This window comes from Pleurodeles waltl, chromosome 8, assembly GCF_031143425.1.
Source record: "Pleurodeles waltl isolate 20211129_DDA chromosome 8, aPleWal1.hap1.20221129, whole genome shotgun sequence".
NCBI classification, from domain to species: domain Eukaryota; kingdom Metazoa; phylum Chordata; class Amphibia; order Caudata; family Salamandridae; genus Pleurodeles; species Pleurodeles waltl.
This window is the reverse complement of record NC_090447.1, coordinates 188,830,416-188,854,950: the sequence shown is the minus strand read 5'-3', so window position 1 is coordinate 188,854,950 and position 24,535 is coordinate 188,830,416. Positions and strand designations below refer to the sequence as shown.

At 31.3% G+C, this 24,535-nt stretch overlaps 16 non-coding genes across 16 annotated transcripts; all 16 read right to left on the bottom strand.

Annotated features, from left to right (window-relative positions):
- Positions 1-650: 650 nt before the first annotated feature.
- TRNAT-AGU (transfer RNA threonine (anticodon AGU)) lies at positions 651-724 on the bottom strand. Its single transcript has one exon. It is a non-coding gene; the product is annotated as a tRNA-Thr (tRNA).
- A 1,947-nt stretch (positions 725-2,671) lies between these two features.
- Positions 2,672-2,745, bottom strand: TRNAT-AGU (transfer RNA threonine (anticodon AGU)). Its single transcript has one exon. It is a non-coding gene; the product is annotated as a tRNA-Thr (tRNA).
- A 1,948-nt stretch (positions 2,746-4,693) lies between these two features.
- On the bottom strand, positions 4,694-4,767 carry TRNAT-AGU (transfer RNA threonine (anticodon AGU)). The gene has a single exon. It is a non-coding gene; the product is annotated as a tRNA-Thr (tRNA).
- A 1,943-nt stretch (positions 4,768-6,710) lies between these two features.
- TRNAT-AGU (transfer RNA threonine (anticodon AGU)) lies at positions 6,711-6,784 on the bottom strand. The gene has a single exon. It is a non-coding gene; the product is annotated as a tRNA-Thr (tRNA).
- A 426-nt stretch (positions 6,785-7,210) lies between these two features.
- Positions 7,211-7,283, bottom strand: TRNAT-CGU (transfer RNA threonine (anticodon CGU)). Its single transcript has one exon. It is a non-coding gene; the product is annotated as a tRNA-Thr (tRNA).
- Positions 7,284-8,730: 1,447 nt separating this feature from the next.
- On the bottom strand, positions 8,731-8,804 carry TRNAT-AGU (transfer RNA threonine (anticodon AGU)). The gene has a single exon. It is a non-coding gene; the product is annotated as a tRNA-Thr (tRNA).
- Positions 8,805-10,752: 1,948 nt separating this feature from the next.
- On the bottom strand, positions 10,753-10,826 carry TRNAT-AGU (transfer RNA threonine (anticodon AGU)). Its single transcript has one exon. It is a non-coding gene; the product is annotated as a tRNA-Thr (tRNA).
- Positions 10,827-11,253: 427 nt separating this feature from the next.
- On the bottom strand, positions 11,254-11,326 carry TRNAT-CGU (transfer RNA threonine (anticodon CGU)). The gene has a single exon. It is a non-coding gene; the product is annotated as a tRNA-Thr (tRNA).
- A 1,448-nt stretch (positions 11,327-12,774) lies between these two features.
- TRNAT-AGU (transfer RNA threonine (anticodon AGU)) lies at positions 12,775-12,848 on the bottom strand. Its single transcript has one exon. It is a non-coding gene; the product is annotated as a tRNA-Thr (tRNA).
- A 427-nt stretch (positions 12,849-13,275) lies between these two features.
- Positions 13,276-13,348, bottom strand: TRNAT-CGU (transfer RNA threonine (anticodon CGU)). The gene has a single exon. It is a non-coding gene; the product is annotated as a tRNA-Thr (tRNA).
- Positions 13,349-14,796: 1,448 nt separating this feature from the next.
- On the bottom strand, positions 14,797-14,870 carry TRNAT-AGU (transfer RNA threonine (anticodon AGU)). Its single transcript has one exon. It is a non-coding gene; the product is annotated as a tRNA-Thr (tRNA).
- Positions 14,871-16,818: 1,948 nt separating this feature from the next.
- TRNAT-AGU (transfer RNA threonine (anticodon AGU)) lies at positions 16,819-16,892 on the bottom strand. Its single transcript has one exon. It is a non-coding gene; the product is annotated as a tRNA-Thr (tRNA).
- A 1,948-nt stretch (positions 16,893-18,840) lies between these two features.
- On the bottom strand, positions 18,841-18,914 carry TRNAT-AGU (transfer RNA threonine (anticodon AGU)). The gene has a single exon. It is a non-coding gene; the product is annotated as a tRNA-Thr (tRNA).
- Positions 18,915-20,870: 1,956 nt separating this feature from the next.
- On the bottom strand, positions 20,871-20,944 carry TRNAT-AGU (transfer RNA threonine (anticodon AGU)). Its single transcript has one exon. It is a non-coding gene; the product is annotated as a tRNA-Thr (tRNA).
- A 1,948-nt stretch (positions 20,945-22,892) lies between these two features.
- Positions 22,893-22,966, bottom strand: TRNAT-AGU (transfer RNA threonine (anticodon AGU)). Its single transcript has one exon. It is a non-coding gene; the product is annotated as a tRNA-Thr (tRNA).
- A 428-nt stretch (positions 22,967-23,394) lies between these two features.
- Positions 23,395-23,467, bottom strand: TRNAT-CGU (transfer RNA threonine (anticodon CGU)). Its single transcript has one exon. It is a non-coding gene; the product is annotated as a tRNA-Thr (tRNA).
- Positions 23,468-24,535: the final 1,068 nt, after the last annotated feature.

Here is a 24,535-nt window from a genome sequence, read left to right as displayed (position 1 = left end):
CTTTCGAATTCTGCAAAACACCAAGTGTTTGTTTCATTTTGAGATCAAGCATTCTAAAGTCAACAGAACACTACTCTTGTTTTTAAACTTTATTGAACGTTTACTTGAAGAAATTGAATTTTAAAAGTTTGGACTAAATCTAAATTGTTGCTGGAATTTAAACACAGGACATCCTAGTTATGAGACAGGAGCTTTGACCACTAAACAACAGCAGCTACTTATCTTACAAATATTGAATAACTGACTTAGTGGAGATGACTTGTCCTCAGTGCCTTTAGTGGAGTCATCTTTATCTGTGGTGAAACGTTGAACAAAAAAGGATTCCCCATCACTTAACAAGAATACCTACATTTTAGTTAACAAGTACTTATAAAAGTAGATTACATTTTTGAGTGGTTTACAAATAATAATTGTAGAGGAATACATCAGTTGCCTTCACCTCTAAGGTTTTAGTTCATATATACCTTGCTATTTGATTTACTCTTCATTTTACATTCAAAGCTTTACTTCTGTTACCATGAAAATTCTCTGAATTTTATTTAATATTAAGATGAACTGTCTATTAGTAAGATGAATCAGATTTTTCATTTTTTAATTGTATCAGAGAGTATCTAAGGAAACTGATCTGTAATTTAAGAATAAAAACATCAAGGTGCTGCTGAGATTGGAACTCAGGATCTCCTGTTTACTAGACAGGTACTTTAACCAGCTAAGCCACAGCACCTGCTTGACAAATCTCACTGGAATAGTTAGCTGAATGGAGTGAAATAGAAATCATTTTTTTTTCATTTTCTTTTCTAAGTTCCCACAACCCTCTTCTTAAACACTATAGGTGAGAACACTAAATGTATTTAAAAATTATTCCTTAAGAGGTGGGTTACCGTTCTTTTAGAATATTGAATTATGTCTTGTGAGTGAAATGCATTACAAAAATTCAACTCTAAATTGAAATTTTCTTCTCTCTCCTCTTTGTTATAATTCTCATTTCCCTTATTCATTCATTGCATTGATTTGCAATTCTGCAAAATACCAAGTGCTTTTTTCATTATGAGATGAAGCATTCTAAAGTGAACAGGACACTACTCTTGTTTTGAAACTGTATTTAATATTTACTTGAAAAAATTCAATTCTATAAGTTTGGAGCAAAAATTAGGGGCTGCTGAGATTTTAACTCAGCATTTCCTGTTTACGAGACAAGCGCTTTAACCACTAAGCCACAGCACCTCTTACTCTTAAAATGATTGAATAACTGACTTAGTTGCCATTATTGCTTTTCAATACCTTCTGTGGAGTCTTTTTTTATCTGTGTTATTTTGTTAAACATAAAAGAATTCCCCATCACTTAAGAAGAGTACCTAAGATTTAGTTAAAAAGTATTCATAAAAGTAGACTACATTTTTCAGTGGCTCACAAATTATTATTGTAGAGGATTGTATCACTTTTCTTCTTCAACTCTAGCACTTTATTTTATATTTATCTTCCTCTTTGATATACCCTTCATTTTACATTCACAGTCTTGCTTCTGTCATCTCGAAAATACTCGGAATTTTATTTAGTATTAAGATGAACTGTTCAATAGTAAGTTACTCAAATTTTTCATTTTAACATTATATCAAAGGATCATCTAATTAAAATAATCTGTTATTTAACTATGAAAAAAAGCACAGTGTTGTGGAGATTTGAACTCAGGATCTCCTGTTTATAAGACGGGCAGTCAAAGCAACTAAGCCAGAGAACTTTCATGACAAAGTTTACTGCAATTGCTAGTAGAATGGAGTGCAGTAGAAATCTGTTTTTTTTATTTTCTTTTCTAAGTTGATACAACTCTGTTGTCGAACTCTATAGGTGAGAAGATCAAATTTATTTAAGAATACTTCCTTAATGAGTGACTTACCCTACTTATAGAAGATTGAATTATGTGTTGTGAGTAAAATGCATTGGTTAAATTGAACTCTTAATTTATTTGTCGTCTCTTTCCTTTTCTTTGACATTCTCTTTTCCCCTATTCATTTATGGTATTACTTTCGAATTCTGCAAAACACCAAGTGTTTGTTTCATTTGGAGATCAAGCATTCTAAAGTCAACAGAACACTACTCTTGTTTTTAAACTTTATTGAACGTTTACTTGAAGAAATTGAATTTTCAAAGTTTGGACTAAATCTAAATTGTTGCTGGAATTTAAACACAGGACATCCTAGTTATGAGACAGGAGCTTTGACCACTAAACAACAGCACCTACTTATCTTACAAATATTGAATAACTGACTTAGTGGAGATGACTTGTCCTCAGTGCCTTTAGTGGAGTCTTCTTTATCTGTGGTGAAACGTTGAACAAAAAAGGATTCCCCATAATTTAACAAGAATACCTACATATTAGTTAACAAGTACTTATAAAAGTATATTACATTTTTGAGTGGTTTACAAATAATAATTGTAGAGGAATACATCAGTTTTCTTCACCTCTAAGGTTTTAGTTCATATATACCTTGCTATTTGATTTACTCTTCATTTTACATTCAAAGTTTTGCTTCTGTTACCATGAACATTCTCTGAATTTTATTTAATATTAAGATGAACTGTCTATTAGTAAGATTAATCAGATTTTTCATTTTTTAATTGTATCAGAGAGTATCTAAGGAAACTGATCTGTAATTTAAGAATCAAAATATCAAGGTGCTGCTGAGATTTGAACTCAGGATCGCCTGTTTACTAGACAGGTGCTTTAACCAGCTAAGCCACAGCACCTGCTTGACAAATTTCACTGGAATAGTTAGCTGAATGAAGTGAAATAGAAATCATTTTTTTTTCATTTTCTTTTCTAAGTTCCCACAACTCTCTTCTTAAACACTATAGGTGAGAACACTAAATTTATTTAAAAATTCTTCCTTAAGAGGTGGCTTACCGTTCTTTTAGAATATTAAATTATGTCCTGTGAGTGAAATGCATTACAAAAATTCAACTCTAAATTGAATTTTCTTCTCTTTCCTCTTTGTTATAATTCTCATTTCCCTTATTCATTCATTGCATTGCTTTGAAATTCTGCAAAATACCAAGTGCTTTTTTCATTATGAGATGAAGCATTCTAAAGTGAACAGGACACTACTCTTGTTTTGAAACTGTATTTAAAATTTACTTGAAAAAATTCAATTCTATAAGTTTGGAGCAAAACTGAGGTGTTGCTGAGATTTGAACTCAGGATTTCCTGTTTAAGAGACAGGCGCTTTAACCACTAAGCCACAGCACCTCTTACTCTTAAAATGATTGAATAACTGACTTAGTTGCCATTATTGCTTTTCAATACCTTCTGTGGAGTCTTTTTTTATCTGTGTTATTACGTTAAACATAAAAGAATTCCCCATCACTTAAGAAGAGTACCTAAGATTTAGTTAAAAAGTATTCATAAAAGTAGATTACATTTTTCAGTGGCTCACAAATTATTATTGTAGAGGATTGTATCACTTTTCTTCTTCAACTCTAGCACTTTATTTTATATTTATCTTCCTCTTTGATATACCCTTCATTTTACATTCATAGTCTTGCTTCTGTCATCTCGAAAATACTCAGAATTTTATTTAGTATTAAGATGAACTGTTCAATAGTAAGTTACTCAAATTTTTCATTTTAACATTATATCAAAGGATCATCTAATGAAAATAATCTGTTATTTAACTATGAAAAAGAGCACGGTGTTGTGGAGATTTGAACTCAGGATCTCCTGTTTTTTAGACGGGAAGTCAAAGCAACTAAGCCAGAGAACTTTCATGACAAAGATTACTGCAATTGCTAGTAGAATGGAGTGCAGTAGAAATCTGTTTTTTTTTAATTTTATTTTCTAAGTTGATACAACTCTGTTGTCAAACTCTATAGGTGAGAAGATCAAATTTATTTAAGAATACTTCCTTAATGAGTGACTTACCCTACTTATAGAAGATTGAATTATGTGTTATAAGTAAAATGCATTGGTTAAATTGAACTCTTAATTTATTTGTCGTCTCTTTCCTTTTCTTTGACATTCTCTTTTCCCCTATTCATTTATGGTATTACTTTCGAATTCTGCAAAACACCAAGTGTTTGTTTCATTTGGAGATCAAGCATTCTAAAGTCAACAGAACACTACTCTTGTTTTTAAGCTTTATTGAACGTTTACTTGAAGAAATTGAATTTTAAAAGTTTGGACTAAATCTAAATTGTTGCTGGAATTTAAACACAGGACATCCTAGTTATGAGACAGGAGCTTTGACCACTAAACAACAGCACCTACTTATCTTACAAATATTGAATAACTGACTTAGTGGAGATGACTTGTCCTCAGCGCGTTTAGTGCAGTCTTCTTTATCTGTGGTGAAACGTTGAACAAAAAAGGATTCCCCATCACTTAAGAAGAATACCTACATTTTAGTTAACAAGTACTTATAAAAGTAGATTACATTTTTGAGTGGTTTACAAATAATAATTGTAGAGGAATACATCAGTTGCCTTCACCTCTAAGGTTTTAGTTCATATATACCTTGCTATTTGATTTACTCTTCATTTTACATTCAAAGTTTTGCTTCTGTTACCATGAAAATTCTCAGAATTTTATTTAATATTAAGATGAACTGTCTATTAGAAAGATGACTCAGATTTTTCATTTTTTTATTGTATCAGAGAGTATCTAAGGAAACTGATCTGTAATTTAAGAATAAAAATATCAAGGTGCTGCTGAGATTTGAACTCAGGATCTCCAGTTTACTAGACAGGCGCTTTAACCAGCTAAGCCACATCACCTGCTTGACCAATGTCACTGGAATAGTTAGCTGAATGGAGTGAAATAGAAATCGTTTTTTTTTTCATTTTCTTTTCTAAGTTCCCACAACTCTCTTCTGAAACACTATAGGTGAGAACACTAAATTTATTTAAAAATTCTTCCTTAAGAGGTGGCTTACCATTCTTTTAGAATATCGAATGATGTCTTGTGAGTGAAATGCATTACAAAAATTCAACTCTAAATTGAATTTTCTTCTCTTTCCTCTTTGTTATAATTCTCATTTCCCTTATTCATTCATTGCATTGCTTTGAAATTCTGCAAAATACCAAGTGCTTTTTTCATTATGAGATGAAGCATTCTAAAGTGAACAGGACACTACTCTTGTTCTGAAACTGTATTTAATATTTACTTGAAAAAATTCAATTCTATAGGTTTGGAGCAAAAGTGAGATGCTGCTGAGATTTGAACTCAGGATTTCCTGTTTAAGAGACAGGCGCTTTAACCACTAAGCCACAGCACCTCTTACTCTTAAAATGATTGAATAACTGACTTAGTTGCCATTATTGCTTTTCAATACCTTCGGTGGAGTCTTTTTTTATCTGTGTTATTACGTTAAACATAAAATAATTCCCCATCACTTAAGAAGAGTACCTAAGATTTAGTTAAAAAGTATTCATAAAAGTAGACTACATTTTTCAGTGGCTCACAAATTATTATTGTAGAGGATTGTATCACTTTTCTTCTTCAACTCTAGCACTTTATTTTATATTTATCTTCCTCTTTGATATACCCTTCATTTTACATTCACAGTCTTGCTTCTGTCATCTCGAAAATACTCGGAATTTTATTTAGTATTAAGATGAACTGTTCAATAGTAAGTTACTCAAATGTTTCATTTTAACATTATATCAAAGGATCATCTAATGAAAATAATCTTTTATTTAACTATGAAAAAGAGCACGGTGTTGTGGAGATTTGAACTCAGGATCTCCTGTTTATTAGACGGGCAGTAAAAGCAACTAAGCCAGAGAACTTTCATGACAAAGTTTACTGCAATTGCTAGTAGAATGGAGTGCAGTAGAAATCTGTTTTTTTTTATTTTCTTTTCTAAGTTGATACAACTCTGTTGTCAAACTCTATAGGTGAGAAGATCAAATTTATTTAAGAATACTTCCTTAATGAGTGACTTACCCTACTTATAGAAGATTGAATTATGTGTTGTGAGTAAAATGCATTGGTTAAATTGAACTCTTAATTTATTTGTCGTCTCTTTCCTTTGACATTCTCTTTTCCCCTATTCATTTATGGTATTACTTTCGAATTCTGCAAAACACCAAGTGTTTGTTTCATTTTGAGATCAAGCATTCTAAAGTCAACAGAACACTACTCTTGTTTTTAAACTTTATTGAACGTTTACTAGAAGAAATTGAATTTTAAAAGTTTGGACTAAATCTAAATTGTTGCTGGAATTTAAACACGGGACATCCTAGTTATGAGACAGGAGCTTTGACCACTAAACAACAGCAGCTACTTATCTTACAAATATTGAATAACTGACTTAGTGGAGATGACTTGTCCTCAGTGCCTTTAGTGGAGTCTTCTTTATCTGTGGTGAAACGTTGAACAAAAAAGGATTCCCCATCACTTAACAAGAATACCTACATTTTAGTTAACAAGTACTTATAAAAGTAGATTACATTTTTGAGTGGTTTACAAATAATAATTGTAGAGGAATACATCAGTTGCCTTCACCTCTAAGGTTTTAGTTCATATATACCTTGCTATTTGATTTACTCTTCATTTTACATTCAAAGTTTTGCTTCTGTTACCATGAAAATTCTCTGAATTTTATTTAATATTAAGATGAACTGTATATTAGTAAGATGACTCAGATTTTTCATTTTTTAATTGTATCAGAGAGTATCTAAGGAAACTGATCTGTAATTTAAGAATAAAAATATCAAGGTGCTGCTGAGATTTGAACTCAGGATTTCCTGTTTACTAGACAGGTACTTTAACCAGCTAAGCCACAGCACCTGCTTGACAAATGTTACTGGAACAGTTAGCTGAATGGAGTGAAATAGAAATCATTTTTTTTTCATTTTCTTTTCTAAGTTCCCACAACCCTCTTCTTAAACACTATAGGTGAGAACACTAAATGTATTTAAAAATTATTCCTTAAGAGGTGGGTTACCGTTCTTTTAGAATATTGAATTATGTCTTGTGAGTGAAATGCATTACAAAAATTCAACTCTAAATTGAATTTTCTTCTCTTTCCTCTTTGTTATAATTCTCATTTCCCTTACTCATTCATTGCATTGCTTTGAAATTCTGCAAAATACCAAGTGCTTTTTTCATTATGAGATGAAGCATTCTAAAGTGAACAGGACACTACTCTTGTTTTGAAACTGTATTTAATATTTACTTGAAAAAATTCAATTTTATAAGTTTGGAGCAAAACTGAGGTGCTGCTGAGATTTGAACTCAGGATTTTCGGTTTACGAGACAGGCACTATAACCACTAAGCCACAGCACCTCTTACTCTTAAAATGATTGAATAACTGACTTAGTTGCCATTATTGCTTTTCAATACCTTCTGTGGAGCCTTTTTTTTCTGTGTTATTACGTTAAACATAAAAGAATTCCCCATCACTTAAGAAGAGTACCTAAGATTTAGTTAAAAAGTATTCATAAAAGTAGACTACATTTTTCAGTGGCTCACAAATTATTATTGTAGAGGATTGTATCACTTTTCTTCTTCAACTCTAGCACTTTATTTTATATTGATCTTCCTCTTTGATATACCCTTCATTTTACATTCACAGTCTTGCTTCTGTCATCTCGAAAATACTCGGAATTTTATTTAGAATTAAGATGAACTGTTCAATAGTAAGTTACTCACATTTTTCATTTTAACATTATATCAAAGGATCATCTAATGAAAATAATCTGTTATTTAACTATGAAAAAGTGCACAGTCTTGTGGAGATTTGAACTCAGGATGTCCTGTTTATTAGACGGGCAGTCAAAGCAACTAAGCCAGAGAACTTTCTTGACAAAGTTTACTGCAATTGCTAGTAGAATGGAGTGCAGTAGAAATCTGTTTTTTTAAATTTTCTTTTCTAAGTTGATACAACTCTGTTGTCAAACTCTATAGGTGAGAAAATCACATTTATTTAAGAATACTTCCTTAATGAGTGACTTACCCTACTTATAGAAGATTGAATTATGTGTTGTGAGTAAAATGCATTGGTTAAATTGAACTCTTAATTTATTTGTCGTCTCTTTCCTTTTCTTTCACATTCCCTTTTCCCCTATTCATTTATGGTATTACTTTCGAATTCTGCAAAACACCAAGTGTTTGTTTCATTTGGAGATCAAGCATTCTAAAGTCAGCAGAACACTGCTCTTGTTTTTAAGCTTTATTGAACGTTTACTTGAAGAAATTGAATTTTAAAAGTTTGGTCTAAATCTAAATTGTTGCTGGAATTTAAACACAGGGCATCCTAGTTATGAGACAGGAGCTTTGACCACTAAACAACAGCACCTACTTATCTTACAAATATTGAATAACTGACTTAGTGGAGATGACTTGTCCTCAGTGCCTTTAGTGCAGTCTTCTTTATCTGTGCTGAAACGTTGAACAAAAAAGGATTCCCCATCACTTAACAAGAATACCTACATTTTAGTTAACAAGTACTTATAAAAGTAGATTACATTTTTGAGTGGTTTACAAATCATAATTGTAGAGGAATACATCAGTTGTCTTCACCTCTAAGGTTTTAGTTCATATATACCTTGCTATTTGATTTACTCTTCATTTTACATTCAAAGTTTTGCTTCTGTTACCGTGAAAATTCTCTGAATTTTATTTAATATTAAGATGAACTGTCTATTAGTAAGATTACTCAGATTTTTCATTTTTTAATTGTATCAGAGAGTATCTAAGGAAACTGATCTGTAATTTAAGAATAAAAATATCAAGGTGCTGCTGAGATTTGAACTCAGGATCTCCTGTTTACTAGACAGGTGCTTTAACCAGCTAAGCCACAGCACCTGCTTGACAAACTTTACTGGAATAGTTAGCTGAATGGAGTGAAATAGAAATCATTTTTTTTTTCATTTTCTTTTCTAAGTTCCCACAACTCTCTTCTGAAACACCATAGGTGAGAACACTAAATTTATTTAAAAATTCTTCCTTAAGAGGTGGCTTACCGTTCTTTTAGAATATTGAATTATGTCTTGTGAGTGAAATGCATTACAAAAATTCAACTCTAAATTGAATTTTCTTCTATTTCCTCTTTGTTATAATTCTCATTTCCCTTATTCATTCATTGCATTGCTTTGAAATTCTGCAAAATACCAAGTGCTTTTTTCATTATGAGATGAAGCATTCTAAAGTGAACAGGACACTACTCTTGTTTTGAAACTGTATTTAATATTTACTTGAAAAAATTCAATTCTATAAGTTTGGAGCAAAACTGAGGTGCTGCTGAGATTTGAACTGAGGATTTCCATTTTACGAGACAGGCGCTTTAACCACTACGCCACAGCACCACTTACTCTTAAAATGATTGAATAACTGACTTAGTTGCCATTATTGCTTTTCAATACCTTCTGTGGAGTCTTTTTTTATCTGTGTTATTACGTTAAACATAAAAGAATTCCCCATCACTTAAGAAGAGTACCTAAGATTTAGTTAAAAAGTATTCATAAAAGTAGACTACATTTTTCAGTGGCTCACAAATTATTATTGTAGAGGATTGTATCACTTTTCTTCTTCAACTCTAGCACTTTATTTTATATTTATCTTCCTCTTTGATATACCCTTCATTTTACATTCACAGTCTTGCTTCTGTCATCTCGAAAATACTTGGAATTTTATTTAGTATTAATATGAACTGTTCAATAGTAAGTTACTCACATTTTTCATTTTAACATTATATCAAAGGATCATCTAATGAAAATAATCTGTTATTTAACTATGAAAAAGAGCACGGTGTTGTGGAGATTTGAACTCAGGATCTCCTGTTTATTAGACGGGCATTCAAAGCAACTAAGCCAGAGAACTTTCATGACAAAGTTTACTGCAATTGCTAGTAGAATGGAGTGCAGTAGAAATCAGTTTTTTTTAATTTTCTTTTCTAAGTTGATACAACTCTGTTGTCAAACTCTATAGGTGAGAAAATCTAATTTATTTAAGAATACTTCCTTAATGAGTGACTTACCCTACTTATAGAAGATTGAATTATGTGTTGTGAGTAAAATGCATTGGTTAAATTGAACTCTTAATTTATTTGTCGTCTCTTTCCTTTTCTTTCACATTCTCTTTTCCCCTATTCATTTATGGTATTACTTTCGAATTCTGCAAAACACCAAGTGTTTGTTTCATTTGGAGATCAAGCATTCTAAAGTCAACAGAATACTACTCTTGTTTTTAAGCTTTATTGAACGTTTACTTGAAGAAATTGAATTTTAAAAGTTTGGTCTAAATCTAAATTGTTGCTGGAATTTAAACACAGGGCATCCTAGTTATGAGACAGGAGCTTTGACCACTAAACAACAGCACCTACTTATCTTACAAATATTGAATAACTGACTTAGTGGAGATGACTTGTCCTCAGTGCCTTTAGTGCAGTCTTCTTTATCTGTGCTGAAACGTTGAACAAAAAAGGATTCCCCATCACTTAACAAGAATACCTACATTTTAGTTAACAAGTACTTATAAAAGTAGATTACATTTTTGAGTGGTTTACAAATAATAATTGTAGAGGAATACATCAGTTGTCTTCACCTCTAAGGTTTTAGTTCATATATACCTTGCTATTTGATTTACTCTTCATTTTACATTCAAAGTTTTGCTTCTGTTACCATGACAATTCTCTGAATTTTATTTAATATTAAGATGAACTGTCTATTAGTAAGATGACTCAGATTTTTCATTTTTTAATTGTATCAGAGAGAATCTAAGGAAACTGATCTGTAATTTAAGAATAAAAATATCAAGGTGTTGCTGAGATTTGAACTCAGGATCTCCTGTTTACTAGACAGGCGCTTTAACCAGCTAAGCCACAACACGTACGTGACAAACCTCACTGGAATAGTTAGCTGAATGGAGTGAAAAATAAATCATTTTTTTTTTCATTTTCTTTTCTAAGTTCCCACAACTCTCTTCTGAAACACTATAGGTGAGAACACTAAATTTATTTAAAAATTCTTCCTTAAGAGGTGGCTTACCGTTCTTTTAGAATATTGAATTATGTCTTGTGAGTGAAATGCATTACAAAAATTCAACTCTAAATTGAATTTTCTTCTCTTTCCTCTTTGTTATAATTCTCATTTCCCTTATTCATTCATTGCATTGCTTTGAAATTCTGCAAAATACCAAGTGCTTTTTTCATTATGAGATGAAGCATTCTAAAGTGAACAGGACACTACTCTTGTTTTGAAACTCTATTTAATATTTACTTGAAAAAATTCAATTCTATAAGTTTGGAGCAAAACTGAAGTGCTGCTGAGATTTAAACTCAGGATTTCCTGTTTACGAGACAGGCACTTTAACCACTAAGCCACAGCACCTCTTACTCTTAAAATGATTGAATAACTGACTTAGTTATCATTATTGCTTTTCAATACCTTCTGTGGAGTCTTTTTTTATCTGTGTTATTACGTTAAACATAAAAGAATTCCCCATCACTTAAGAAGAGTACCTAAGATTTAGTTAAAAAGTATTCATAAAAGTAGACTACATTTTTCAGTGGCTCACAAAATATTATTGTAGAGGATTGTATCACTTTTCTTCTTCAACTCCAGCACTTTATTTTATATTTATCTTCCTCTTTGATATACCCTTCATTTTACATTCACAGTCTTGCTTCTGTCATCTCGAAAATACTCGGAATGTTATTCAGTATTAAGATGAACTGTTCAATAGTAAGTTACTCAAATTTTTCATTTTAACATTATATCAAAGGATCATCTAATGAAAATAATCTGTTATATAACTTTTCAAAAGAGCACAGTGTTGTGGAGATTTGAACTCAGGATCTCCTGTTTATTAGGCGGGCAGTCAAAGCAACTAAGCCAGAGAACTTTCATGACAAAGTTTGCTGCAATTGCTAGTAGAATGGAGTGCAGTAGAAATCTGTTTTTTTTAATTTTCTTTTCTAAGTTGATACAACTCTGTTGTCAAACTCTATAGGTGAGAAAATCAAATTTATTTAAGAATACTTCCTTAATGAGTGACTTACCCTACTTATAGAAGATTGAATTATGTGTTGTGAGTAAAATACATTGGTTAAATTGAACTCTTAATTTATTTGTCGTCTCTTTCCTTTTCTTTGACATTCTCTTTTCCCCTATTCATTTATGGTATTACTTTCGAATTTTGCAAAACACCAAGTGTTTGTTTCATTTGGAGATCAAGCATTCAAAAGTCAACAGAACACTACTCTTGTTTTTAAGCTTTATTGAACGTTTACTTGAAGAAATTGAATTTTAAAAGTTTGGTCTAAATCTAAATTGTTGCTGGAATTTAAACATAGGACATCCTAGTTATGAGACAGGAGCTTTGACCACTAAACAACAGCACCTACTTATCTTACAAATATTGAATAACTGACTTAGTGGAGATGACTTGTCCTCAGTGCCTTTAGTGCAGACTTCTTTATCTGTGCTGAAACGTTGAACAAAAAAGGATTCCCCATCACTTAACAAGAATACCTACATTTTAGTTAACAAGTACTTATAAAAGTAGCTTAGATTTTTGAGTGGTTTACAAATCATAATTGTAGAACAATACATCAGTTGTCTTCAACTCTAAGGTTTTAGTTCATATATACCTTGCTATTTGATTTACTCTTCATTTTACATTCAAAGTTTTGCTTCTGTTACCATGAAAATTCTCTGAATTTTATTCAATATTAAGATGAACTGTCTATTAGTAAGATGACTCAGATTTTTCATTTTTTAATTGTATCAGAGAGTATCTAAGGAAACTGATCTGTAATTTAAGAATAAAAATATCAAGGTGCTGCTGAGATTTGAACTCAGGATCTCCTGTTTACTAGACAGGTGCTTTAACCATCTAAGCCACAGCACCTGCTTGACAAACCTCACTGGAATAGTTAGCTGAATGGAGTGAAATAGAAATCATTTTTTTTTTCATTTTCTTTTCTAAGTTCCCACAACTCTCTTCTGAAACACTACAGGTGAGAACACTAAATTTATTTAAAAATTCTTCCTTAAGAGGTGGCTTACCGTTCTTTTAGAATATTGAATTATGTCTTGTGAGTGAAATGCATTACAAAAATTCAACTCTAAATTGAATTTTCTTCTCTTTCCTCTTTGTTATAATTCTCATTTCCCTTATTCATTCATTGCATTGCTTTGAAATTCTGCAAAATACCAAGTGCTTTTTTCATTATGAGATGAAGCATTCTAAAGTGAACAGGACACTACTCTTGTTTTGAAACTCTATTTAATATTTACTTGAAAAAATTCAATTCTATAAGTTTGGAGCAAAACTGAGGTGCTGCTGAGATTTGAACTGAGGATTTCCTGTTTACGAGACAGGCGCTTTAACCACTAAGCCACAGCACCTCTTACTCTTAAAATGATTGAATCACTGACTTAGTTGCCATTATTGCTTTTCAATACCTTCTGTGGAGTCTTTTTTTATCTGTGTTATTACGTTAAACATAAAAGAATTCCCCATCACTTAAGAAGAGTACCTAAGATTTAGTTAAAAAGTATTCATAAAAGTAGACTACATTTTTCAGTGGCTCACAAATTATTATTGTAGAGGATTGTATCACTTTTCTTCTTCAACTCTAGCACTTTATTTTATATTTATCTTCCTCTTTGATATACCCTTCATTTTACATTCACAGTCTTGCTTCTGTCATCTCGAAAATACTCGGAATTTTATTTAGTATTAAGATGAACTGTTCAATAGTAAGTTACTCACATTTTTCATTTTAACATTATATCAAAGGATCATCTAATGAAAATAATCTGTTATTTAACTATGAAAAAGAGCACGGTGTTGTGGAGATTTGAACTCAGGATCTCCTGTTTATTAGACGGGCAGTCAAAGCAACTAAGCCAGAGAAGTTTCATGACAAAGTTTACTGCAATTGCTAGTAGAATGGAGTGCAGTAGAAATCAGTTTTTTTTTATTTTATTTTCTAAGTTGATACAACTCTGTTGTCAAACTCTATAGGTGAGAAAATCAAATTTATTTAAGAATACTTCCTTAATGAGTGACTTACCCTACTTATAGAAGATTGAATTATGTGTTGTGAGTAAAATGCATTGGTTAAATTGAACTCTTAATTTATTTGTCGTCTCTTTCCTTTTCTTTGACATTCTCTTTTCCCCTATTCATTTATGGTATTACTTTCGAATTCTGCAAAACACCAAGTGTTTGTTTCATTTGGAGATCAAGCATTCTAAAGTCAACAGAACACTACTCTTGTTTTTAAGCTTTATTGAACGTTTACTTGAAGAAATTGAATTTTAAAAGTTTGGTCTAAATCTAAATTGTTGCTGGAATTTAAACACAGGGCATCCTAGTTATGAGACAGGAGCTTTGACCACTAAACAACAGCACCTACTTATCTTACAAATATTGAATAACTGACTTAGTGGAGATGACTTGTCCTCAGTGCCTTTAGTGCAGTCTTCTTTATCTGTGCTGAAACGTTGAACAAAAAAGGATTCCCCATCACTTAACAAGAATACCTACATTTTAGTTAACAAGTACTTATAAAATTAGATTACATTTTTGAGTGGTTTACAAATCATAATTGTAGAGGAATACATCAGTTGTCTTCAACTCTAAGGTTTTTGTTCATATATACCTTGCTATTTGATTTACTCTTCATTTTACATTCAAAGTTTTGCTTCTGTTACCATGAAAATTCTCTGAATTTTATTTAATATTAAGATGAACTGTCTATTAGTAAGATTACTCAGATTTTTCATTTTTTTATTGTATCAGAGAGTATCTAAGGAAACTGATCTGTAATTTAAGAATAAAAATATCAAGGTGCTGCTGAGATTTGAACTCAGGATCTCCCGTTTACTAGACAGGCGCTTTAACCAGCTAAGCCACAGCACCTGCTTGACAAACCTCACTGGAATAGTTAGCTGAATGGAGTGAAATAGAAATCATTTTTTTTTTCATTTTCTTTTCTAAGTTCCCACAACTCTCTTCTGAAACACTATAGGTGAGAACACTAAATTTATTTAAAAATTCTTCCTTAAGAGGTGGCTTACCGTTCTTTTAGAATATTGAATTATGTCTTGTGAGTGAAATGCATTGCAAAAATTCAACTCTAAATTGAATTTTCTTCTCTTTCCTCTTTGTTATAATTCTCATTTCCCTTATTCATTCATTGCATTGCTTTGAAATTCTGCAAAATACCAAGTGCTTTTTTCATTATGAGATGAAGCATTGTAAAGTGAACAGGACACTACTCTTGTTTTGAAACTGTATTTAATATTTACTTGAAAAAATTCAATTCTATAAGTTTGGAGCAAAACTGAGGTGCTGCTTAGATTTGAACTCAGGATTTCCTGTTAATAAGACAGGAGCTTTAACCACTAAGCCACAACACCTCTTACTCTTAAAATGATTGAATAACTGACTTAGTTGTCATTATTGCTTTTCAATACCTTCTGTGGAGTCTTTTTTCATCTGTGTTATTACGTTAAACATAACAGAATTCCCCATCACTTAAGAAGAGTACCTAGGATTTAGTTAAAAAGTATTCATAAAAGTAGACTACATTTTTCACTGGCTCACAAATTATTATTGTAGAGGATTGTATCACCTTTCTTCTTCAACTCTAGCACTTTATTTTATATTTATCTTCCTCTTTGATATACCCTTCATTTTACATTCACAGTCTTGCTTCTGTCATCTCGAAAATACTCGGAATTTTATTTAGTATTAAGATGAACTGTTCAATAGTAAGTTACTCACATTTTTCATTTTAACATTATATCAAAGGATCATCTAATGAAAATAATCTGTTATTTAACTATGAAAAAGAGCACGGTGTTGTGGAGATTTGAACTCAGGATCTCCTGTTTATTAGACGGGCAGTCAAAGCAACTAAGCCAGAGAACTTTCATCACAAAGTTTACTGCAATTGCTAGTAGAATGGAGTGCAGTAGAAATCAGTTTTTTTTTATTTTCTTTTCTAAGTTGATACAACTCTGTTGTCAAACTCTATAGGTGAGAAAATCAAATTTATTTAAGAATACTTCCTTAATGAGTGACTTACCCTACTTATAGAAGATTGAATTATGTGTTGTGAGTAAAATGCATTGGTTAAATTGAACTCTTAATTTATTTGTCGTCTCTTTCCTTTTCTTTCACATTCTCTTTTCCCCTATTCATTTATGGTATTACTTTCGAATTCTGCAAAACACCAAGTGTTTGTTTCATTTGGAGATCAAGCATTCTAAAGTCAACAGAACACTACTCTTGTTTTTAAGCTTTATTGAACGTTTACTTGAAGAAATTGAATTTTAAAAGTTTGGTCTAAATCTAAATTGTTGCTGGAATTTAAACACAGGGCATCCTAGTTATGAGACAGGAGCTTTGACCACTAAACAACAACACCTACTTATCTTACAAATATTGAATAACTGACTTAGTGGAGATGACTTGTCCTCAGTGCCTTTAGTGCAGTCTTCTTTATCTGTGCTGAAACGTTGAAAAAAAAAGGATCCCGCCTCACTTAACAAGAATACCTACATTTTAGTTAACAAGTACTTATAAAAGTAGATTACATTTTTGAGTGGTTTACAAATCATAATTATAGAGGAATACATCAGTTGTCTTCAACTCTAAGGTTTTAGTTCATATATACCTTGCTATTTGATTTACTCTTCATTTTACATTCAAAGTTTTGCTTCTGTTACCATGAAAATTCTCTGAATTTTATTTAATATTAAGATGAACTGTCTATTAGTAAGATGACTCAAATTTTTCATTTTTTAATTGTATCAGAGAGTATCTAAGGAAACTGATCTGTAATTTAAGAATAAAAATATCAAGGTGCTGCTGAGATTTGAACTCAGGATCTCCTGTTTACTAGACAGGTGCTTTAACCAGCTAAGCCACAGCACCTGCTTGACAAACCTTACTGGAATAGTTAGCTGAATGGAGTGAAATAGAAATCATTTTTTTTTTCATTTTCTTTTCTAAGTTCCCACAACTCTCTTCTGAAACACTATAGGTGAGAACACTAAATTTATTTAAAAATTCTTCCTTAAGAGGTGGCTTACCGTTCTTTTAGAATATTGAATTATGTCTTGTGAGTGAAATGCATTACAAAAATTCAACTCTAAATTGAATTTTCTTCTCTTTCCTCTTTGTTATAATTCTCATTTCCCTTATTCATTCATTGCATTGCTTTGAAATTCTGCAAAATACCAAGTGCTTTTTTCATTATGAGATGAAGCATTCTAAAGTGAACAGGACACTACTCTTGTTTTGAAACTGTATTTAATATTTACTTGAAAAAATTCAATTCTATAAGTTTGGAGCAAAACTGAGGTGCTGCTTAGATTTGAACTCAGGATTTCCTGTTTATAAGACAGGAGATTTAACCACTAAGCCACAACATCTCTTACTCTTAAAATGATTGAATAACTGACTTAGTTGTCATTATTGCTTTTCAATACCTTCTGTGGAGTCTTTTTTTATCTGTGTTATTACGTTAAACATAAAGGAATTCCCCATCACTTAAGAAGAGTACCTAAGATTTAGTTAAAAAGTATTCATAAAAGTAGACTACATTTTTCAGTGGCACACAAATTATTATTGTAGAGGATTGTATCACTTTTCTTCTTCAACTCTAGCACTTTATTTTATATTTATCTTCCTCTTTGATATACCCTTCATTTTACATTCACAGTCTTGCTTCTGTCATCTCGAAAATACTCGGAATTGTATTTAGTATTAAGATGAACTGTTCAATAGTAAGTTGCTCAAATTTTTCATTTTAACATTATATCAATGGATCATCTAATGAAAATAATCTGTTATTTAACTATGAAAAAGAGCACGGTGTTGTGGAGATTTGAACTCAGGATCTCCTGTTTATTACACAGGCAGTCAAAGCAATTAAGCCAGAGAACTTTCATGGCAAAGTTTACTGCAATTGCTAGTAGAATGGAGTGCAGTAGAAATCTGTTTTTTTTAATTTTATTTTCTAAGTTGATACAACTCTGTTGTCAAACTCTATAGGTGAGAAGATCAAATTTATTTAAGAATACTTCCTTAATGAGTGACTTACCCTACTTATAGAAGATTGAATTATGTGTTGTGAGTAAAATGCATTGGTTAAATTGAACTCTTAATTTATTTGTCGTCTCTTTCCTTTTCTTTGACATTCTCTTTTCCCCTATTCATTTATGGTATTACTTTCGAATTCTGCAAAACACCAAGTGTTTGTTTCATTTGGAGATCAAGCATTCTAAAGTCAACAGAACACTACTCTTGTTTTTAAACTTTATTGAACGTTTACTTGAAGAAATTGAATTTTAAAAGTTTGGACTAAATCTAAATTGTTGCTGGAATTTAAACACAGGACATCCTAGTTATGAGACAGGAGCTTTGACCACTAAACAACAGCACCTACTTATCTTACAAATATTTAATAACTGACTTAGTGGAGATGACTTGTCCTCAGTGCCTTTAGTGGAGTCTTCTTTATCTGTGGTGAAACGTTGAACAAAAAAGGATTCCCCATCACTTAACAAGAATACCTACATTTTAGTTAACAAGTACTAATAAAAGTAGATTACATTTTTGAGTGGTTTACAAATAATAATTGTAGAGGAATACATCAGTTGTCTTCACCTCTAAGGTTTTAGTTCATATATACCTTGCTATTTGATTTACTCTTCATTTTACATTCAAAGTTTTGCTTCTGTTACCATGAAAATTCTCTGAATTTTATTTAATATTAAGATGAACTGTCTATTAGTAAGATGACTCAGATTTTTCATTTTTTAATTGTATCAGAGAGTATCTGAGGAAACTGATCTGTAGTTTAAGAATGAAAATATCAAGGTGCTGCTGAGATTTGAACTCAGGATCTCCTGTTTACTAGACAGGCACTTTAACCAGCTAAGCCACAGCACCTGCTTGATAAATGTCACTGGAATAGTTAGCTGAATGGAGTGAAATAGAAATCATTTTTTTTTTCATTTTCTTTTCTATGTTCCCAACACCCTCTTCTTAAACACTATAGGTGAGAACACTAAATTTATTTAAAAATTCTTCCTTAAGAGGTGGGTTACCGTTCTTTTAGAATATTGAATTATGTCTTGTGAGTGAAATGCATTACAAAAATTCAACTCTAAATTGAATTTTCTTCTCTTTCCTCTTTGTTATAATTCTCATTTCCCTTATTCATTCATTGCATTGCTTTGAAATTCTGCAAAATACCAAGTGCTTTTTTCATTACGAGATGAAGCATTCTAAAGTGAACAGGACATTACTCTTGTTATGAAACTGTATTTAATATTTACTTGAAAAAATTCAATTCTATAAGTTTGGAGCAAAACTGAGGTGCTGCTCAGATTTGAAGTCATCATTTCCAGTTTACGAGACAGGCGCTTTAACCACTAAGCCACAGCACCTCTTACTCTTAAAATGATTGAATAACTGACTTAGTTGCCATTATTGCTTTTCAATACCTTCTGTGGAGTCTTTTTTCATCTGTGTTATTACGTTAAACATAAAAGAATTCCCCATCACTTAAGAAGAGTACCTAGGATTTAGTTAAAAAGTATTCATAAAAGTAGACTACATTTTTCAGTGGCTCACAAATTATTATTGTAGAGAATTGTATCACTTTTCTTCTTCAACTCTAGCACTTCATTTTATATTTATCTTCCTCTTTGAGATACCCTTCATTTTACATTCACAGTCTTGCTTCTGTCATCTCGAAAATACTCGGAATTTTATTTAGTATTAAGATGAACTGTTCAATAGTAAGTTACTCACATTTTTCATTTTAACATTATATCAAAGGATCATCTAATGAAAATAATCTGTTATTTAACTATGAAGAAGAGCACGGTGTTGTGGAGATTTGAGCTCAGGATCTCCTGTTTATTAGACAGGCAGTCAAAGTAACTAAGGCAGAGCACTTTCATGACAAAGTTTACTGCAATTTCTAGTAGAATGGAGTGCAGTAGAAATCTGTTTTTTTTATTTTCTTTTCTAAATTGATACAATTTTGTTGTCAAACTCTATAGGTGAGAAGATCGAATTTATTTAAGAATACTTCCTTAATGAGTGACTTTCCCTACTTATAGAAGATTGAATTATGTGTTGTGAGTAAAATGCATTGGTTAAAATGAACTCTTAATTTATTTGTCGACTCTTTCCTTTTCTTTGACATTCTCTTTTCCCCTATTCATTTATGGTATTACTTTCGAATTCTGCAAAACACCAAGTGTTTGTTTCATTTGGAGATCAAGCATTCTAAAGTCAACAGAACACTACTCTTGTTTTTAAACTTTATTGAACGTTTACTTGAAGAAATTGAATTTTAAAAGTTTGGACTAAATCTAAATTGTTGCTGGAATTTAAACACAGGACATCCTAGTTATGAGACAGGAGCTTTCACCACTAAACAACAGCACCTACTTATCTTACAAATATTGAATAACAGCACCTCTTACCCTTAAAATGATGACTTGTCCTCAGTGCCTTTAGTGCAGTCTTCTTTATCTGTGGTGAAACGTTGAACAAAAAAGGATTCCCCATCACTTAACAAGAATACCTACATTTTAGTTAACAAGTACTAATAAAAGTAGATTACATTTTTGAGTGGTTTACAAATAATAATTGTAGAGGAATACATCAGTTGTCTTCACCTCTAAGGTTTTAGTTCATATATACCTTGCTATTTGATTTACTCTTCATTTTACATTCAAAGTTTTGCTTCTGTTACCATGAAAATTCTCTGAATTTTATTTAATATTAAGATGAACTGTCTATTAGTAAGATGACTCAGATTTTTCATTTTTTAATTGTATCAGAGAGTATCTGAGGAAACTGATCTGTAGTTTAAGAATAAAAATATCAAGGTGCTACTGAGATTTGAACTCAGGATCTCCTGTTTACTAGACAGGCACTTTAACCAGCTAAGCCACAGCACCTGCTTGATAAATGTCACTGGAATAGTTAGCTGAATGGAGTGAAATAGAAATCATTTTTTTTTTCATTTTCTTTTCTAAGTTCCCAACACCCGCTTCTTAAACACTATAGGTGAGAACACTAAATTTATTTAAAAATTCTTCCTTAAGAGGTGGGTTACCGTTCTTTTAGAATATTGAATTATGTCTTGTGAGTGAAATGCATTACAAAAATTCAACTCTAAATTGAATTTTCTTCTCTTTCCTCTTTGTTATAATTCTCATTTCCCTTATTCATTCATTGCATTGCTTTGAAATTCTGCAAAATACCAAGTGCTTTTTTCATTACGAGATGAAGCATTCTAAAGTGAACAGGACATTACTCTTGTTATGAAACTGTATTTAATATTTACTTGAAAAAATTAAATTCTATAAGTTTGGAGCAAAACTGAGGTGCTGCTCAGATTTGAAGTCATCATTTCCAGTTTACGAAACAGGCGCTTTAACCACTAAGCCACAGCACCTCTTACTCTTAAAATGATTGAATAACTGACTTAGTTGCCATTATTGCTTTTCAATACCTTCTGTGGAGTCTTTTTTCATCTGTGTTATTACGTTAAACATAAAAGAATTCCCCATCACTTAAGAAGAGTACCTAGGATTTAGTTAAAAAGTATTCATAAAAGTAGACTACATTTTTCAGTGGCTCACAAATTATTATTGTAGAGGATTGTATCACTTTTCTTCTTCAACTCTAGCACTTCATTTTATATTTATCTTCCTCTTTGATATACCCTTCATTTTACATTCACAGTCTTGCTTCTGTCATCTCGAAAATACTCGGAATTTTATTTAGTATTAAGATGAACTGTTCAATAGTAAGTTACTCACATTTTTCATTTTAACATTATATCAAAGGATCATCTAATGAAAATAATGTGTTATTTAACTATGAAGAAGAGCACAGTGTTGTGGAGATTTGAACTCAGGATCTCCTGTTTATTAGACGGGCAGTCAAAGCAACTAAGCCAGAGAACTTTCTTGACAAAGTTTACTGCAATTGCTAGTAGAATGGTGTGCAGTAGAAATCTGTTTTTTTTAATTTTCTTTTCTAAGTTGATACAACTCTGTTGTCAAACTCTATAGGTGAGAAAATCAAATTTAGTTAAGAATACTTCCTTAATGAGTGACTTGCCCTACTTATAGAAGATTGAATTATGTGTTGTGAGTAAAATGCATTGGTTAAATTGAACTCTTAATTTATTTGTCGTCTCTTTCCTTTTCTTTGACATTCTCTTTTCCCCTATTCATTTATGGTATTACTTTCGAATTCTGCAAAACACCAAGTGTTTGTTTCATTTGGAGATCAAGCATTCTAAAGTCAACAGAACACTACTCTTGTTTTTAAGCTTTATTGAACGTTTACTTGAAGAAATTGAATTTTAAAAGTATGGTCTAAATCTAAATTGTTGCTGGAATTTAAACACAGGGCATCCTAGTTATGAGACAGGAGCTTTGACCACTAAACAACAGCACCTACTTATCTTACAAATATTGAATAACTGACTTAGTGGAGATGACTTGTCCTCAGTGCCTTTAGTGCAGTCTTCTTTATCTGTGCTGAAACGTTGAACAAAAAAGGATTCCCCATCACTTAACAAGAATACCTACATTTTAGTTAACAAGTACTTATAAAAGTAGATTACATTTTTGAGTGGTTTACAAATAATAATTGTAGAGGAATACATCAGTTGTCTTCACCTCTAAGGTTTTAGTTCTTATATATCTTGCTATTTGATTTACTCTTCATTTTACATTCAAAGTTTTGCTTCTGTTACCATGAAAATTCTCTGAATTTTATTTAATATTAAGATGAACTGTATTTTAGTAAGATGACTCAGATTTTTCATTTTTTAATTGTATCAGAGAGTATCTAAGGAAACTGATCTGTAATTTAAGAATAAAAATATCAAGGTGCTGCTGAGATTTGAACTCAGGATTTCCTGTTTACTAGACAGGCGCTTTAACCAGCTAAGCCACAGCACCTGCTTGACAAACCTCACTGGAATAGTTAGCTGAATGGAGTGAAATAGAAATCATTTTTTTTTTTCATTTTCTTTTCTAAGTTCCCACAACTCTCTTCTGAAACACTATAGGTGAGAACACTAAATTTATATAAATATTCTTCCTTAAGAGGTGGGTTACCGTTCTTTTAGAATATTGAATTATGTCTTGTGAGAGAAATGCATTACAAAAATTCAACTCTAAATTGAATTTTCTTCTCTTTCCTCTTTGTTATAATTCTCATTTCCCTTATTCATTCATTGCATTGCTTTGAAATTCTGCAAAATACCAAGTGCTTTTTTCATTATGAGATGAAGCATTCTAAAGTGAACAGGACACTACTCTTGTTTTGAAACTGTATTTAATATTTACTTGAAAAAATTCAATTCTATAAGTTTGGAGCAAAACTGAGGTGCTGCTGAGATTTGAACTCAGGATTTCCTGTTTACGAGAGAGGCACTATAACCACTAAGCCACAGCACCTCTTACTCTGAAAATGATTGAATAACTGACTTAGTTGCCATTATTGCTTTTCAATACCTTCTGTGGAGTATTTTTGTATCTGTGTTATTACGTTAAACATTAAAGAATTCCCTATCACTTAAGAAGAGTACCTAAAATCTATTTAAAAAGTATTCATAAAAGTAGACAACATTTTTCAGTGGCTCACAAATTATTATTGTAGAGGATTGTATCACTTTTCTTTTTCAACTCTAGCGCTTTATTTTATATTTATCTTCCTCTTTGATATACCCTTCATTTTACATTCACAGTCTTGCTTTTGTCATCTCGAAAATAGTCCGAATTTTATTTAGTATTAAGATGAACTGTTCAATAGTAAGTTACTCAAATTTTTCATTTTAACATTATATCAAAGGATCATCTAATGAAAATAATTTGTTATTTAACTATGAAAAAGAGCACGGTGTTGTGGAGATTTGAGCTTAGGATCTCCTGTTTATTAGACAGGCAGTCAAAGTAACTAAGCCAGAGCACTTTCATGACAAAGTTTACTGCAATTTCTAGTAGAATGGAGTGCAGTAGAAATCTGTTTTTTTTATTTTCTTTTCTAAATTGATACAATTTTGTTGTCAAACTCTATAGGTGAGAAGATCGAATTTATTTAAGAATACTTCCTTAATGAGTGACTTTCCCTACTTATAGAAGATTGAATTATGTGTTGTGAGTAAAATGCATTGGTTAAATTGAACTCTTAATTTATTTGTCGACTCTTTCCTTTTCTTTGACATTCTCTTTTCCCCTATTCATTTATGGTATTACTTTCGAATTCTGCAAAACACCAAGTGTTTGTTTCATTTGGAGATCAAGCATTCTAAAGTCAACAGAACACTACTCTTGTTTTTAAACTTTATTAAACGTTTACTTGAAGAAATTGAATTTTAAAAGTTTGGACTAAATCTAAATTGTTGCTGGAATTTAAACACAGGACATCCTAGTTATGAGACAGGAGCTTTGACCACTAAACAACAGCACCTACTTATCTTACAAATATTGAATAACAGCACCTCTTACCCTTAAAATGATGACTTG